This window comes from Alexandromys fortis, unplaced genomic scaffold, assembly GCF_014885135.2.
Source record: "Alexandromys fortis isolate MF-2015 unplaced genomic scaffold, M_Fortis_MF-2015_v1.1 scaffold_14, whole genome shotgun sequence".
NCBI lineage: Eukaryota > Metazoa > Chordata > Mammalia > Rodentia > Cricetidae > Alexandromys > Alexandromys fortis.
Genome location: NW_026067910.1, coordinates 6,852,875 through 6,865,096, shown reverse-complemented (window position 1 = coordinate 6,865,096; position 12,222 = coordinate 6,852,875). Strand labels below are relative to the sequence as shown.

Here is a 12,222-nt window from a genome sequence, read left to right as displayed (position 1 = left end):
CTCAAGCTAAGAGACAAGACAAATCCTTCAAGTTTCCCATAATATAAAATTACTACTGAAGGCTATCTAAAGCTTTAAGATTTTGACTTCTAATGAATTTCGTAAATATATGGCATACTGTGTAGAGCTACACTGTTTTAAGGGTTGGGGAACTTAATGTGAAAGTCAAGGCAACTGGAAACCTAGCAAAGAGAAAAGGTTCTGAAACTCATCCAGTGTTCTCATACTCAGTGAGGAGCCTCCTAAAATAAAGAATTTCTGAATTATTGTTTGCACATCTACTTGATGCTGTCCTGTGATTCATGGTAGATGGTAATTTAGCTGCACTATGTGTCAATCAGCTGTTAAGTAGGTAAAGACTGTTCCTTTGATTTCACTGACTTGGTATTCATTATTTTAAGTACTAAGGTAAGGACTTCATAGCTTTGATTTTCTTCTTCCTTTCATAATATGGGCCCAGTGTACTTGCAGCAAGTTCTGCTGATTCATTCTCAGCCTCTTCCCAAACCATGCCTCTCCACACCACAATGCCAGTGCTCTGGTCCATGCTACCAGCTTCCTGATGTAGATTCCTCTAGCTCTGTCTACAATTCCTTTCAATTCATACGTGGCAGCTAAAGGGATCTTTAGGAAATGTAGGGTGTCTTGCTTATAATAACGTCTTTTGTTGGCATTCTACAGTTCTCCTTTCTCATTGGCTGAAGCCTTCCTGATGCCTGGATGGCACTTCCTGTCTTGCCCCCTCCACTGCTCTGGTGCTCAGTCTACAATGCTCTTTGTGCAACAATCTACACAGCTCCCCTTAGAGTTGCCTCATCTTGCCTTCAACATTACTGAAGACCTGCTATCTTTATGCTCTCGTCCTACTTCCAGTATCTTCTCTAAGGTTCCTATCACAACCTAACACTGTGTGGTCTCTTCTGGGCTGCATTGCTTCCTTACTCACTCTGAATCGTCCCAAAGAGACAAGTAAGTCTCTAAGGTCAGGGGTCAGGCATCTGTTATTGTTTCATCCACCCCCTGCCTCCATCCTTGCTCTCACATGAGAAAACGAATGATTATTTTCACAGGTCAAAGACAAACTATGTAAATACTAGCTAGGGAGTCAAGTGTGGTGAAATATGGCTTACTTGTTTACTGTCATCAAATACCCAAAGTCAAAGCACTGGAATTCTAAGATACAATTTCAGATGTATGCAAATGCAGCATTTATGTGGCAGGCATTTTTCTAAATGTTTGACTTAAACGAGTTCATCTAATCCTATCAGAAGCCTTAGAAGAGAATAAGATTAAACCCTTTTACTGATGAAACCTGAGGCCCCTCCAAAACTCCCTCCCAGGGAAGGGGGAGCTTTATATGATAACTGTTCTGCCTGCCAGGGGTGGTTTCTAATGTACACGTTCTGAATAATATTTTTTCTGTGACACAGAATTGAATGTAGGGCCTCGTGCATGCTAAGTAAGTGCTTTACCACTGAGCTACGGGCTCAGTCTCTGATTTAATTACCATGGACTACTACAAAATGTGCAAGTCATCCTTGTATAGAGGCCATGCTAACCTTCCCTGAAATATTTCATTTTTAGTATATGTGCTGCTGAAGCAAACACAGAATTCATTTTTTAAAAGATGTCTTGCTCAATGTCATTTTTGTTGCATTTGAAATTTTACTTTATATATTGACAAATTGTAGTTATACATACTCATGAATTACAAAATAATGTTTGATTTAATACACCTATTACCCTTTAAATCTGATATTTTTGGTGATGAGAACACCCAAAATGTATTTTCTGTGATACTGAAATGTACACTATTCAATCCTTAGTTCTGTTTAACAAGAAGTATATTTGATTTCAAAAATTAAAACCAACCCTCTTCCTTCTACCCAGCGAATACTGTATCACTTTTAACTCTGCTAAGGTTTCCATGGGAAAACACTAGCATGAATATCTAGTGCCCTAGGAACTAAGCCAAATGGAACTAGGGGGAAAAAGAATAGCAATTATCCATGGGCAGTAGCCCAAGAGCCACTCCAGGACCCTGAGACTTGCCAGTCCTTCTCCCTCCCTAATCTGGCAAGCTGACAATGGGCATTAATGATATTAAGAAGGTCATGTGTTAAATATGCTTTCTCTCCCAAATCTCATCAACTCACAGGTGTCATCTGGCTTGGCTTGTTTCAACGCGAGTGGACTGGCAAAGCCCCTGTCTTGGACTCAAGCAAAGACAGAACCAGCATGGGGTCTCATACACAAGAGTGTCTGCCCACTGTGTATCTTGGAAATTTCTCATACTTCATGAATGCTAACAAAGAAGAAAATTTCTGGGCTAGGAATGATGCTGGCTCCCCAAAAAAGAACCAGGAGTCTCGAGATATTCTCAGAAAGATTCAGGGACAATGAAAGTTTTGTGTTTGCTCTTTCTAAAGCATTCTTAAAGGCATAACTTACTCATTTTTACCTTTTAGAAAAATTTCACAGAATAACTATGTCTCACTATAAAAAACAGCACACTGACAATATGTGCTCAAAGACCCATAAAGGAGGACTAAAAAATTTTTGCTACTTTGTGTATGTAATTGGTAATTTTTCTCAAGTAATTGTGTAGTTAACCTAGCATAAAGGGGTAGGTGAGAGAGCCTTGCATCCTATCAATAGATTTTAGCTAGTATCATTGAATCAAGAGTCCAAACAAAATCTTGAGGACTGAATGTTGTAAGCACTGTTTTCTTCCTGTTTTCTATAACTAACTGGGTTCTGGATTTTTCTAAAGACAGGCATGTTCCTTAAGCAGCGACCTATAGATCTAATTATCTTAAGCTATAAATTGTGGAGACATTTTCTTGGGATGTGGAATTATTAGAAATTAAGCATTTCTTTGGCCTATGACTCCGGCCAGTGATTGAGTTCTGCTTCATTATAATACGCTGTTCACTCCTTTCGGTACCATCTATTTTGCATATTGTAAAAAATAGTGAAATGTAGAAAAAATAGACCAAAGAAGAGCATTTATACTTGCAACTACTAGCCACTTTTTCCCTTTAGGTTTTTAGTTATATATTAACAGTACATGGATTTTTCTGGACTGTTCTGAATATACAATTTGAATAGGTGTGCCTGATTCCTACTCAAGTATGGTAAACAGGTTTTGAGACTTTTATGAGATTTCAGGTGTTTATAAAAGGTGACCTAAAACATTACTTGAAATCAGTCAGGTGACCTGGGCCAGGCTCAGTGACAACACAGGAGCAGAGACTTCAGTCAAATGGAAGAAAGGAAAGAATATGGAGACTCTCCGTCTTGCACTTTTATTTTGCTATAATGGTTTCTATCTTGTTATTTTCTTTCAAAAGAGAGTAGGGTGAAAGGGCCTCTTCCCAGAGAGAAGTCTCTTAAACCCCAAACATGGACAGCACAATCTAGAGAAAGGACTGTCACCAGCAGCTTTATTATTTTATCTTGTAAGCTAAGTCATTCAACATTAGCAACCTTGGCTTTTGAGATCATAGGGTAATTATACACTAATGTAAAAACACGAGATTCTGAGAGATTGAGTGACCTCAAAAATCAAATAGTTGAACCTCTTTATTTTAGAACTAAAAAAAAAATTGAAAGAGACTAGATGAATAATTCAAGGGCACAACTTGCAAGTAGCAATGCTAGGCCAGGCTCCAGGAACCCTATCTTGTAGTTCAGACACTCTCTCTCAGTAGACCCCCGAGTTTGGGGGATTTGAGAGCAAAAGAAATACCTTGAGACCACAAATTCTTCAGGAGATAAATTCTACTTAAAAGTCATCTCTTTTCTGTGAGTTGTGAATCTTCTCAAGATTCAGTAACAGAAGTCCATTTGCTGTGTGTCTAGGACCAACCATTTTCTGACAACCACTTCCCAAAAGATAATGGCACACTTGGCCAACAATCCTGAGCCCTCTGAACAGCTTTCTTGGGGTCATTTTACTCAGTTGATCTAAGCAGAAATGCCACAGAACTTCCATTTGACATAGAGTTTCTTGAACTTCTCACCATGGGTATAAAAGCAGACAGCAAATTGTTTCAGAGAACAGTTGTTCTTTTGACAAGAGATAGGATCTTCCTGTAGGCTCTTTGCATCAGTTCAGAAGTGCTTTCCACCATAAACCTGAGGCTTTTTGGTAAGGATAACCAAGGACTATACAGATGCACAAGTCTAAACATGATAATTTCCAAAGCATTATCACGTAAACTAGCAAGGCTATTAAAGAGGTCATCACTTCAAGGTGTATTTAGGCAATTGCCTTTTCTTATTATTTATTAATGGTATTAATTCATAAATACTTTATATATTTTGTGAATGATCTATCTGCATGGTAACTATATGCTATTATTGGGTATTGAATTAGAGGATGGGTCTTTTAACACCGATCAAATATAGGTAGGTCATTTTTACTCAATGATTTTTAGGTGTTGGAGTTAAAATCAAGGGTAACTTTGGGTTGAACTTGCCTGTTAATATACACAAAAGTAAGACAATTTTCCTTTAAATCTGGGTAATTGCTGTCACCCTCCACTTTAATTGAACCTTGAGACACGGCCAAACAAATATTTTGCACAGGTTTTTAACATTAGTTTACATATAGATATTTATTATATAGGTATTTATTATATAACATAAATGGAACACAATGCAAGCTTTAAAAAAAAGTAAAGGGTCTCTTGTGAATAAGGCATCAAGACTATTCAAACAGCCAAATACCCACCCTCTCTTCACTAGAAGTGAAAGTTGATTTTTTTTTTACCCTTTAACTATTAGACCATTTGCTGCTAATTTCCTCTCTCCTATTGGGGATATCTGCCTCCATCTCACTTTTAGCCAACAGCCTTGAAGTTTTACTAGTTGATAAATGCTCCAAATTTTTTTCAGAGCTCTTCCCTGAGCCCTGTTCATCACAGAGTCTCTATTAGGTGTTGGTTATTTTTAAAGCCAGCCTTTAATTATCCAGATGCCAATTAGTCGGAGTCTGGAATGAGACACATTCTGCTTTTTCCCCTTTTCTTCTCTGCTGCCTGCCTTTTGGCCACAGTACAGCTTGTTAGCTCTGTCATGAATGGAGGTGGGGCAGAGGTAGAGATAAATGCCTAGAGGCCTGAAGAAGCCCATTTTGTTAGAAGGGAGCTCTGGCTGCAAGTTTACCAAGATTAGATACCAAAAACGCACAATAAAAGGAAATTTCATCGTGTCTATCTCATTCCCAAGCTCTCTCAGATTCCCATTGCTGCAGTTACAATGGAAGCTGCCAGCACTGCCATTGGCACTTTATTCTATGGCAGGAAAGCCCATTCAATGTGTGGTTTGCTTGGTGTTGAACCTTTTCTTACCAACAGGTATGGGGAAGTCAGCTTTCCTGGAAATTAAGGCAGCATGTTGTAAGTTTACCTAGCTGACAGTGGAGTTACCATTTCCAGTCCTTTTTTTTTTTTCTTGAATTAAAAAATTAGGGCTATGGGAGAAATCAAGGAACAAAGATGCTTTTATATAAGACATGCAAAAATGCTCTGCCAAATTTTCCTTTAAGATAGATTTTCATTATTCTACATCTATAGAGATACAAAAATAAAATACCACTGAGATCTAGGAATACAATTTTGATCCATTTTAATTAGTTGTTCACATTTTTCTAAGGGTAGCTTTCCATTTTAAAGAAAATATAATTTTGAAGAAAGAAGTCTCTTCCTCGTGGGACTTGATGGTAATATTTGATTATGAAAGGCTGGGGCCTTTCATAATCAAACACAGTGCGTATGAAGCGTGGATCCGAAAGTTCTGTGATTCTGGCATTAAGTCATTTGATATTAGAATATTTCAGAATATAAAGATCTGAGAACTGAATTTTCCTTCCTATCTACCATATTCTGTAGCTGATATGCCTAAAAGTTTCCCTTCAATGGAGAAAAAGACAAAAGAGAAAGACCTTGGGAAGGCATTTAAAATGAATGTAGACATAAAGAGGAATTTGGTACCTTTGAAGGGGCTGCTAAACGGTACAATAACTCTCTATGGGAAGAATAGGACTGTCTTTGAAGATAAACATTTTCATGAAAAACTTGAATGTGATTATGTGTGAGAGGCTGTTTGGTTGAGTTGCTCTTTCAAGAGATCTTTACACTGTGGGAAAGAACAAAGCTGAGAACAGTGTTGGAATCTTTGCTCTGCAACTGGTAAACAATATATACAACCTTTATAAAACTGAATATTCTTAAGTGTAAACTTATGAAGGAAGGTGATGATGCCCAATGGCTTCATCAAGATTAAAGGTAGGACCAAGTAAGAAGTGCTTCGAATGCTATCTAGATCCGTGTGTGCTTTTAGGAGGTGTGTGATTTATAAGAAGGTTCCTTTCGACTTTCTAAAACTAGAGGAGTGCACCAGATATTCTAATTTGCCTCTCTAACTCCTCTGAGCATCTAATAAAAATGAAGTGGTAAACATCCCCCAAGCTGTGCTATCAGCATGCATGAGCAGAGAGATACAAGAAACAAGTGATAAGTCAGATTTGCCTAGCCCTTGGCTTTTCTAAAACTTATGACCATGAAAGTTTTTCTTTTCTTTCCTCTTTGAGAATTTTGTTTTTGTTTTACTTTCTCATTAATAAAGCTCACATAAAATTCACCATCTTAGCTAGCTAATTATAAAATCTGATGTCCATTTGCAATAGCATGGAGCTCTCATTACCCCACCACGGACACTGGAAACTCCATCCTGGAAACCAAATCTAGCTAGCTGCGTGTGCTGACTCTAACTCCCCTGCCTCCAGTCCTTTACAAAGCGGTTTCCTGGGATTACACAGGTAAAAATGATGGACTGAGAGGAGTGAGAACTACTGACATTCGTTTAGACAAGATGATGAGTTCCCTTGGGAAGATTTGGGTGGCTAAACAATGCTATTGAAGTAATTCCATCACCTTATTAGATACAAGTATTAGCATTTTTTTTATTATATTGTGCTGTCCAAGCTGAGAGATTTAGTATGGTATGAAAATAATAATGAAGCTGTGTCATTTTCTTCCTTCCTGTCCATGCGTTTTGGGACTGTATATAACCTGTCATTGCTATTGTCATCCTGATCAGCCAGGTCTGGGATAATGGCCCTTGGGTACTTAAGAACACAGGTGTGGCACACTCAAGCAATTGCTATAGTACCATCTCCCTGAAGGAGTTCCATAGAGCAAATAGGAACTGAAGTTTGGCTTTATGGAAGGAGACACTCTCCTTCCTGTGGCTCTTTTCCCTCGCTGACCTCATCTTACTAGGTTTTGACCAACCATCTCTTGTTGGCTTTCTCACTGCCTAGGCCTCTGAAGATTCCATTGTTACAAATTTCTTTTCATTGCTATAAGATTTTCTTATTTTATCTAGTACTTTTAACAAAGGAATTTGAGATCACATAAAATGCAAGGAAAATGTATTTCTGGTAGAATTGTTAAAAGCTTAAACTAAAAAGAGAAGTAAAGGACAGAGGAAGAAAACTCAATTGTTGTGCCAGAAATAGAATCATTTAGCTTCTGCAGTTGACATTTGAGATTAACATTGAGAGTCTTAGTAGCCAAGACAAAGGGCTGTTTTCACAACAACCATTTAAGAATCCTACTAAATTAATTCCACTTGTATTATCACCATGTGGAATCTTCCTACGGCTTTCTGATCCTCTCTTGAGACTTCAATTTAACCAATCATCTTCAATCATAAAATTTTCTTCAATAGTGTTTATTATTAAAGCTTACCATTCTTGTGTGGTGGGTCTTTCTCTGTCTTGAATTTATGTTGAGAAAAGGTGAGAAAGCCACATAAGCAGAAAGCACAAACCAGTCAACCCATATTTATACAGACTGAATTGTGTCAACACAAGGTTGGATAAGCTTGAGATAATGTGTTCAAATCCTTCCCTTCTCAGCTTCCCTTGACAGTTAGTTATAAAGGTATGTACCGAGCTTTGTGGGTTTTCACCGCCAGAATCTTTCATCACACAATTGGTATCTCTGAGATGGTACATCTTCTCTTCTATATTTAGAATAAGAAATGAGAGTCAACGATGAGAAGGCCATCGGGCAGTGTCTTAGTCAGTGCTCTATTGCTGTGACCAGACACCATGACCACAGAAACTCTTCTAAGGAAAGCATTGAACTGGGACTGGCTTACAATCACAGAGGTCTGGTCTGCTATCAGCATGGCAGTAAGAATGTCAGCATGCAGGCAGGCATGGTGCTGGAGGAGCCGAGAGTTCTACACCTGTTCCTCAGGCAGCAGGGAGAAAAGAGTCATTGGGCCTGGCTTGAGCATTTGAAACCCCAAAGCCCATCCTCAGTGACAGATTTCCTCCCAGACCACAGCTACTCCAACAAGGCCATACTTCGTAATCCCTGTCAAGTAGCACTAATCCCTAATGACCAAGCATCCACATATATGAACCTATTCAGTCCGTTCTTATGCAATCTACCACAGGCAGATATGTTTTACAAGAAGGTATTTGTTCAAAAGCAGGAAGATTTCCAGAAATGTCCCACGTAAGCCAGAGTACATTAACGTGGTTGCAGCTATCTTTGTACCATTACTACTCAGCACCAGACTTAAGAGATCAAACAAACAAAAAAGCAAACAGCAATAAAAAACAAAGAACAAAACAATAACAAAACTTAATATGTTTTGCCCTAAAAAGAAAGCTTTAGGCTCTTGGGATTTCCATAGAGCATACCAAACTAACTGCCTCTTAAGCCAGGCATTACGGGAGAGTATTTGTGTGTTTACCATTGGTGGCTAAATACAAGAGAAAGAAACGAAGATGTGCACCTTAAACTGGGACCTCATATGTTTCAACTTGAGCCTGGAGTCCAAATTATTTGTAAATGCTGTAGCCATAAACTGCTTTATGTCATTTTACCAGTTTTTCAGTCCATGATGGTGGTTGTCAATACATGACCTCATTATTTTCACAAAGACTTTCATCACATTTCACTGCCCAAGTCTTTTGATCTCTAGCCGCTCTATCTGCCATATACTCTATTAAGCTATACAGGTACAAAAGTGTAAGCTATTTATGTAATGTGAATGGGAAACCTACAAAAGAAAACCCACTGTGGTCTGGAATGTCCCCCAGAAAAGCATAAAAGCATATGCTCATTTTTACAAAATTATATTTCCTATATTATATTTCCTATACATTTTAGGAAAATGGACAAGATTGTTAAACTTATATTCAGTAGCTCCTATGGGTACAACCTAATACACACACTGATGTGTAATAAATACTGTATAGCAATAACTTCTTAGTAGAAAATTACTGTATACTAGACATCATTATAGACTAGCCAATAACATGGGAATTCCTGTGTTCTTTATAATAAAACATAGCATTACTGCTGGGTTAGTTTATATTGTGCCATATACATATGATCATCCTATTTTAAACATGAAAAGCTGATTATGCTCCTTTTTCTAGCATAAGAAATAATAATTATGGGGCAACATTTACCTGATTTCCAATCAGTTTGTTCTTTGAGATCTATATTCACATAGATCCCTTAATACATCCTTCCCCAGCTTAAGCGTGAGGGTCATTTTTCACTGTGCTAAAGTAATGTACATTAGCAAACACAATAGTTTATGTTTCAACTTTAGTTCAACATAGTCCAAGTCTGGATTCCCTAGGGAAAAAAAGTCAGAGAAGAATCACAGCTATCCCCAGATTTAAAAAATCAAAAACCTAGGAAATAGTGGTAGCTTCCATTGACTTGACATCTTGCTAAGGGCATCATTAGTCCAGTATGCACAGATACAACATGGCCACAAGGGAAGAGAGGCTCATTAGCTCCTGCCTGGTCCCTCTCTGAATTGAGTTCTACTTTGTTTATCCAGCACATTTGTTACTTCCACATATACAAAAGTGTTGGGAAAATTCAGAGGCTTACTTACCTATTTTTAAAATTAGTCTATTTAAACCAGTCATGGTTGCACCCGCCTTTAATCCCATCACTTAAGGGGGAGGCAAGATTTCTACACAGTGAGTTCCAGGGCAACTAAGACTACATAGGGAGACACTGACTCAAAATGTTTTTTAAACTAAGAAAGAAAATGAGCCAATTTAAAAAGTCAAAGGACTTGAAAGTCACTTCATAAAATATATAAATAGGCAAGACACGTACAAAGAGGGAGAATCACCAACCATAGGAGAAATGCAAATTCAAAAGATGGCACTCTACAGTAGATGTTCTAAAGAGGAATTGACACAGAGGGTCAGGAGGGACTCAGAGCAACTGGAAGTCTCATTCATGGCAGGTGGGAACACAAAATAATGCAGGCAATTAGGAAAACCTTGTAAATTAAGTGTGCATTTCCCGTGCAAAGTGGCAGTTTTGACTCAGATACTTCACCCCTGTTTCCACACAGATGTCGTTCTTTGTAGCTGTGGAGCTTGTCCTAGAACTCACTCTTATAAACCAGGGTGGCCTTGAATTCACAGAGATCTGCCTGCCTCTGCCTTTCAAGTGCTGGGATTAAAGGTGTGTGCTACCATCACCTGGCTCAAACTGCACTTTATAAAGATAAATTCATTATATATGGATAATGTTTTGGGTATGTTTTTTTTCCCCTTAACTATCTCTCTGACTCATTCTCTTTAATACAGGGTGACATAATTGACATCAAATGATTGAGCCTTGTTACCATAGAAATAACTTGGATAATCTCAGAAGTCCCTTCTGTGGTTGTGTTCATGAAACACACCATTTCTTTCTTCTTCTATTTACATTCTGAAGATACACTTGCTGCAGGGTCTATTCCTAGCATCTTCCCTCCCTCTGTCTTATAAACAACAAACACATTGTCACTAGAGGAGCAAGTTACTCTCCATAAATGAATATCCCATCACTAAAAAATTAAATTAGCATTCTTTATCAGAATCTTTTGAAAAATCTCTACCCGCATAAAGATGATAATGCTTAGAATCAATTGTTCAAACAGATTGTTCGAGCAAGAAGGAAAAAAAAAACAGCACCATCATTAATCCACTGCAGGTTTGAAAATGGTATGAGCCTCCGGTATCAGAACAAGGGTCAGTTGCTGAAGCTACAGGGTTTGCATATGTACAAAGATGAGAATGGGCCTCCTTGTGAATTAGCCGCTTTCATTCAAATAGTAATGCAGAGGTTAGGTACACAGTAGTATAAGGTCACGGATGTTATTGCAGCACCAGCAAAAGGTGAGACTGTCTGGCTCCCCCAAAGCCTCACTCAATGCTGACATAGGAGTATTCAGTTAAATTATTAACAACCTTCTCATTTGCAGTATCAGCAGCCATTCACCAATGCTGCACAGTGGCCACAGTGGATTTGGGTTGGGTAAGTCTGAGAAGTTGGCCACCACAAACCGACAAGCCAAGTTCAGGAAGAAAACTTAACAAAAGAGATTAATTTACTGCAAGAAAATGCTGTTGTGGAGTAGGGATGTTACAGATAATGACAAGGCACAGTATCTCTTACAAGCATAAAAAGACAGCTCCTGAAAATTTACTCACTATAAACAAATGTCAAATATTTGAGAAGGGTTAACCTGATTTAAACATTGCACAGTGAACATATGTTTTTTAGAACATCACATAATATTTAATCAATAGGAACAATTGATTGTTGTGCTTTTACATTAGTTAAAAAAAATAAGTCTACAGGCTGGAGAGAGGCTCAGCATTTAAGAGGACATATTGATTCTGCATAGGACTTATGTTCTGTTCTCAAAACAGACATGGTGATTCATAATCATCTGTAACTTCAACTAAATTCCATGTGTACGAGGAATATACATGATGCATATACATGTGTGTAGGCAAAAACACAACAAATCTAAAATTCTTAATTAAAAAATTTAATAAATCTTTATCGAAAATGAGGTGTTCATAGGTTTGTGGGTTAAAATCTGGATCTTCTATACGATTCCATTGGTCAACTTCTCTGTTTTTATGCCAATACCAAGCTGTTTTCAATACTGAAGCTCTGTAATAGAGTTTGAAGTCACCCTATCCTATAGCCATACTGATGAATATCTTGCATATCACCATAGAACCTTCATATGGAGATGGATGGAGATAGAGAAAGAGACCCACACTGGAGCACCAGACTGAGCTCCCAATGTCCCAAGGAGGAGCAGAAGGAGGGAAAATATGAGCAAAGAAGTCAGGACCACGAGGGGTCCACCCAC

General features: G+C 38.1%; 1 protein-coding gene and 1 non-coding gene across 2 annotated transcripts in view; both read right to left on the bottom strand.

Annotated features, from left to right (window-relative positions):
• Slc35f1 (solute carrier family 35 member F1) overlaps positions 1-12,222 on the bottom strand; it is a 425,287-nt gene that overhangs the window by 188,428 nt on the left and 224,637 nt on the right. The window lies entirely within an intron of this gene.
• LOC126499157 (U6 spliceosomal RNA) lies at positions 1,502-1,608 on the bottom strand. The gene has a single exon (XR_007591008.1). It is a non-coding gene; the product is annotated as a U6 spliceosomal RNA (small nuclear RNA).